This window comes from Somniosus microcephalus, unplaced genomic scaffold (assembly GCF_052327205.1).
Source record: "Somniosus microcephalus isolate GS21.2 unplaced genomic scaffold, FLI_Smic_1.0 unresolved_chr1, whole genome shotgun sequence".
Lineage (NCBI taxonomy): Eukaryota > Metazoa > Chordata > Chondrichthyes > Squaliformes > Somniosidae > Somniosus > Somniosus microcephalus.
Genome location: NW_028225179.1, coordinates 167,112,251 through 167,118,250, shown reverse-complemented (window position 1 = coordinate 167,118,250; position 6,000 = coordinate 167,112,251). Strand labels below are relative to the sequence as shown.

The following is a 6,000-nucleotide window of genomic DNA, read 5'->3' as shown; positions in this document are numbered from 1 at the left end:
ATCCAGGCCGGAAAGATTCTTCCATGTGCATGCAATTCACAATTCACAATTCAAATCGCTTTATTGGCATGATAAGTTACATCTTATGTTGCCAAAGCATCAAAATACATTTATGGTTTAGCACATAAACGCAGTTCTATTCATACAGTGTATAAACAGGTATATCCCTGAGTGTATAAATATACATTCGCATTATTTATATATATTCTTTTCTTAGTTTACTGGTTGTCCCTCTGTTCATGGCAAGCTGTAACATAGTGTGCCGCCAGTGTTATACTTCTTCAGCAGCCTGCAGCTGAGGTCTGCTCCATGAACCCAAATCCACGATAGTGGATCTCAACCTTGACGAGCGCTCATCGAGGCTGTGTCTACCCCACCGCCTCGAGGGAGAGAGAATATCGACTGCGCCAGAAGCTTCCAAATCCACGTGACGACGGAAAGCGGTGCCAAAAGGCTGCGAACCCCCTTTTTCGCGATTTCGAGAGTGGTGAGCATGATCCCAAGTTCCCCAGGTCGAAACTTAGTTTAGGTATAGGGGAGGGAGTTAAGGGTAACCGTAATGTGTTTCCCCTTTTACGATGTGCCGTGTGCTCCCCATTTCCATAGAGTTAAGTTCATAAATTTGTGTATGATTGTAGTAACTTTAATCTGTGCCTATGACATGTATTTTGTAATGCTTCAAACTGTTTAAAAATAAAAGCATCCATTTCGTGCTATTCAACCTGGTCTATTGAGTTCTTTCTCTACACTACTGTTCTCTGCATCTAAGTCCAAGGTCTAGAACCGTAGGGGGAGTGGGTCGAACCACTCAAGGGTAATTATTGCACAAAGCCTGGCAGGAGACCAGAACGAGCAAGAGAAACCCCCTACAATTCGGCCCTTCGAGCCTGCTCCGCCATTCAATGAGATCATGGCTGATCATCCAAATTCAGTACCCGGTCCCTGCCTTCTCACCATATCCCTTGATCCCTTTAGCCTTAAGAAATATATCCAACTCTTTCTTGAATATACTTAATGAACTGGCCTCCACTGCCCTCTGTGGCAGAGAATTCCACAGGTTCACCACTCTCTGAGTGAAGAAATTCCTCCTCATTTCAGTCCTAAATGGCTTACCCCTTATCCTTAGACTGTGACCCCTGGTTCTGGACTCCCCGGCCATCAAGTCCAAATCATTGATATATACCACAAAAAGCAGAGGACCCAGTACTGAGCCCTGCGGAACCCCACTGGAAACAGCCTTCCAGTCACACAAACACCCTTCGACCATTACCCTTTGTTTCTTGCCTCTGAGCCAATTTTGAATCTAACTTGCCACTTTGCCTTGGATCCCATGGGTTTTTACTTTCGTGACCAGTCTGCCATGTGGGACCTTATCAAAAACCTTGCTTAAAATCCATATACACTACATAAAACACACTGCCCTCATCGACCCTCCTTGTTACCTCCTCAAAAAATTCAATCAAGTTAGTCAGACATGACCTTCCCTTAACAAATCATTGCTGACTGTCCCTGATTAATCCGTGTCTTTCTAAATGAAGATTTATCCTGTCCCTCAGAATTTTTTCCAATAATTTTCCTACCACCGAGGTTAGGCTGACTGGCCTGTAATTACTCGGTCTATCCCTTTCTCCCCTTTTAAATAACGGTTCCATGTTAGCAGTCTTCCGGCACCACACCAGCAGCCAGAGAGGATTGGAAAATGATGGTCAGAGCCTCAGCTATTTCCTCTCTTACTTCTCTTAACAGTCTGGTATACATTTCTGGGGCTTGGGGATTTATCCACTTTCAAAGATGCTAAACCCTTCCTCTTTCACTATATTTATTTCATCTAATATTTCATACTCAGGAAAGATAGGCAAAAAGGAAAAGGAGGTGGGGTAGCATTGCTGGTTAAAGAAGGGATTAACATTATTGCAAGGAAGGATATTAGCTCTGATGATGTGGAATCTGTATGGGTAGAGCTGAGAAATACCAAGGGGCAGAAAACGTTAGTGGGAGTGGTATATAGACCTCCAAACAGTAATGCGGAGGTTGGGGATGGCATTAAAAGGGAAATTAGGGAAGCGTGCAATAAGGGCACAGCAGTCATCATGGGTGACTTTAATCTACATATAGATTGGGCTAACCAAATTAGTAACAATACTGTGGAGGAGGAATTCCTGGAGTGTTTACGGGATGGTTTCCTGGACCAATATGTCGAGGAACCAACCAGAGATCAGGCCATCTTAGACTGGGTATTATGTAACGAGAAAGGATTCATTAGCAATCTTGTTGTACGAGGCCCCTTGGGTCGGAGCGATCCGACAGTGCGGCGCTCCCTCAGTACTGCCCCTCCGACAGTGCGGCGCTCCCTCAGTACTGCCTCTCCGACAATGCAGTGCTCCCTCAGTACTGCCCCTCCGACAGTGCGGCGCTCCCTCAGTACTGCCTCTCCGACAATGCAGTGCTCCCTCAGTACTGCCCCTCAGACAGTGCAGTTCTGACACAGTACTACCCCTCCGACAGTGCAGCGCCCCCTCTGTACTGCCTCTCCGACAGTGTAGCGTTCCCTCAGTACAGCCCCTCCGACAGTGCAGCGCTCACTCAGTACAGCCCCTCCGACAGTGCAGCGCTCCCTCAGTACTGCCCCTCCGACAGTGCAGCACTCCCTCAGTATTGATCCTCCGACAGTGTTGCACTCCCTCAGTACTGCCCCTGCGACATTGCAGGGCTCCCTCTCTACTGTCCCTCCGACAGTGCAGTGCTCCCTCAGTGCTGCCCCTCCCACAGTGCAGCGTTCCCTCAGTACCGACCCTCCAACAGTGCAGTGCTCCCTCAGTACTGCCCCTCAGACAGTGCAGTGCTCACTCAGTACTGCCCATCCGACATTGCAACGCTCCCCAGTTCTGCCGATCCGTCAGTGTAGCGCCCCCTCTGTACAGCTCCTCCGACAGTGCAGCGCTCCCTCAGTACAGCTCCTCCGACAGTGCAGCACTCCCTCTGTACAGCTCCTCCGACAGTGCAGCGCTCCCTCAGTACAGCTCCTCCGACAGTGCAGCACTCCCTCAGTACTGCCCCTCCGACAGTGCAGCGCTCCCTCAGTACTGCCCCTCCGACAGTGCAGCGCTCCCTCAGTACTGCCCCTCCGACAGTGCAGCGCTCCCTCAGTACTGCCCCTCCGACAGTGCAGCGCTCCCTCAGTACTGCCCCTCCGACAGTGCGGCGCTCCCTCAGTACTGCCCCTCCGACAGTGCGGCACTCACTCAGTTCTGCCCCTCCGACAGTGCGGCACTCCCTCAGTACTGTCCCTCCGACAGTGCGGCGCTCCCTCAGTACACTAATGTATCTTAGTAGCTGTGTTACCAAGTGTGCTATGAAGTGTAGGTAAATAGAATAGGTATCAGGAAGCATTGGTTGCGGTGTATCATCAAGGGGCAGTCTGAGGCTCTGTGACCAGCGCCTGCAGAACGCGCATCTTCTCCCATCCTTGGTATCTCGGTGTGTTCAGTCCACTGGACTGCCTGCTTTGGAGGCAGCTGCGTCTGTGAGAGCGTCTTCATTGCTGTCCCGCTCGCCTTCGAGATTTTATATAAAATCACAGCAGGAAATGGTGGGAACACTCAGCAGGTCAGGCAGCTTCTGTGGTGCGAGAAACAGAGTTAATGTTTCAGGTCTGGGACCCTCCGTCAGAACTGGAAAAAGTAACAGGTGTAAAGCTGGTGCAGCGGCAGGGTGTAGGAGGAGGGGAGGAAAGAACAAAAGGGAGGGTCTGTGACACGATGGAAGGCCGGAAAGATTAAATGCTGCGAGTGGGACTGGCTGCTGCTGCCTGAAAAAATAGGGGCCGAGGTTATGGTCTGAAATTGTTGAACTCGATGTTGGGTCCAGGAGGCTGTAAAGTGCCTAATCGAAAGATGAGGTGCTGTTCCTCGAGCTTACTTTGAGCTTCATTGGAACAGTGTAAGAGGCCGAGGACAGAGAGGACAGAGTGGGAGTGGAGCGGAGAATTAAAGTGAGAGGCGGCCGGGAGCTCGGGATCACCCTTACAGACTGAACGGAGGTGTTCCGCAAAGCGGTCGCCCAATCTGCGTTTGGTCTCCCCAATGTAGAGGAGGCCGCATCGTGAGCAGCGAATACAGTATATTAAATTGCAAGAAGTACAAGTAAATCGCTGTTTCACCTGGAAGGGGTGTTTGGGGCCCTGGACAGTGGGAAGGGAGGAGGTGAAAGGGCAGGTGTTGCATCTCCTGCGCTTGCACAGGAAGGTGCCGTGGGAAGGGGAAGGGGTGCTGGGGGTGATAGAGGAGTGGACCAGGGTATTGCGGAGGGAGCGGTCCCTTTGCAATGCTGAAAGGGGAGGGGAGGGGATGATGTGTTTGGTGGTGGGATCATGCTGGAGGTGGCGGAAATGGCGCAGGATGATCCGTTCAATGTGGAGGCCGGCGGGGTGAAAGGTGACGACAAGGGGAACACTATCGTGGTTCTGGGGTGAGAGCAGAAGTGCGGGAAATGGAACGGACACGGTCGAGGGCCGTGTCAACCACAGTAGAGGGGTATTCTCGGTTGAGGAAAAAGGAAGACATGTCGGAAGCAGTAATATGGAAGGTGTCATCGTCAGAACAGGTGCAGCAGAGACGGAGAAACTGGGAGAATGGAATAGAGTCCTTACAGGAGGCGGGGTGGGAGGAAATGTAGTCCAGGTAGCTGTGGGAGTCAGTGGGCTTGTACTGGATGTTTGTCAATAACCTATCCCCAGAGATGGAGAAAGAGAAGTCAAGGAAGCGAAGGGAAGAGTCGGAGCTGGTCCATGTGAAGGTGAGGAAAGGGTGGAAATTGGAAGCAAAGTGAATGACTGGCATTCCTAGAAGAGTATCCAGGTATCTTACTTGTCCCGCTTAAAATGTGAAAGAAGTAGCTAGTCTGTAAATATAGAAACACCGACGTGTGGGCGATGGTGATATAGTGGTGAGCGTAGCTGCCTTCCAAGCAGTTGACCCGGGTTCGATTCCCGGCCATCGCAGCCGCGTTACTTTTAATATCCCTCGCAGGTCAGAACTGATCGATGATACATTACAGCAGGACATATTAACAATAAAAATTGTCTATGCAATTTCTAAATTACAATTGACAAAATACTTTCAGCATTCATGTGCGTCTCCCATAGAATTAAAAAGGGCTTTAAACTAATAAATGAGATCTCAGTCAGAAACAATAGTAAAAATGGTCGTTAAAAAACACAAAATAGGGAGAAGAGCTGAGTTCATAGAATCATAGAAAGTTACAGCACAGAACGAGGCCATTCGGCCCATCGTGTCCGTGCCGGCCGACAAAGAGCTATCCAGCCTAATCCCACTTTCCAGCTCTTGGTCCGTAGCCCTGTAGGTTACGGCACTTCAAGTTCATATCCAAGTACTTTTTAAATGCGATGAGGGTCTCTGCCTCTCCCACCCTTTCAGGCAGTGAGTTCCAGACCCCCACCACCCTCTGGGTGAAAACATTTCCCCTCAAATCCCCTCTAAACCTTCCACCAATTACTTTAAATCTCTGCCCCCTGGTTATTGACCCCTCTGCTCAGGGGAATAGGTCCTTCCTATCCTCTCTGTCTAGGCCCCTCATAATTTTATACATCTCAATTAAATCTCCTCCTCTGTTCCAAAGAAAACAACCCCAGCCTATCCAATCTTTCCTCATAGCTAAAATTCCCCAGCCCAGGCAACATCCTCGGAAATCTCCTCTGCACCCTCTCTAGTGCAATCGCATCCTTCCTGTAATGTGGTGACCAGAACAGTACGGAGCATACGTGTGTTCATCGATGCAGCCTCTGCTGCTAAAGCCTTCTCCTCGGCCAGCCAGAACGTCAGGGCCTTCTCCGCTAACAGCTGTCTCTGCAATGCCGAGTCCAGCACTCCACACACAATCCGATCACGGGGCATATTGTCCAACTGGTCACCAAAATTACAATGTAATGAGCGTTTCCTCAACTCAGCAATGTAACTTGAAATAGATTGTCCAGGCTGTTGT

General features: G+C 49.9%; 1 non-coding gene across 1 annotated transcript; it reads left to right on the top strand.

Moving 5' to 3' along the window:
* Positions 1-4,927: 4,927 nt before the first annotated feature.
* Positions 4,928-4,999, top strand: trnag-ucc (transfer RNA glycine (anticodon UCC)). Its single transcript has one exon. It is a non-coding gene; the product is annotated as a tRNA-Gly (tRNA).
* The last annotated feature ends 1,001 nt before the right edge of the window (positions 5,000-6,000 follow it).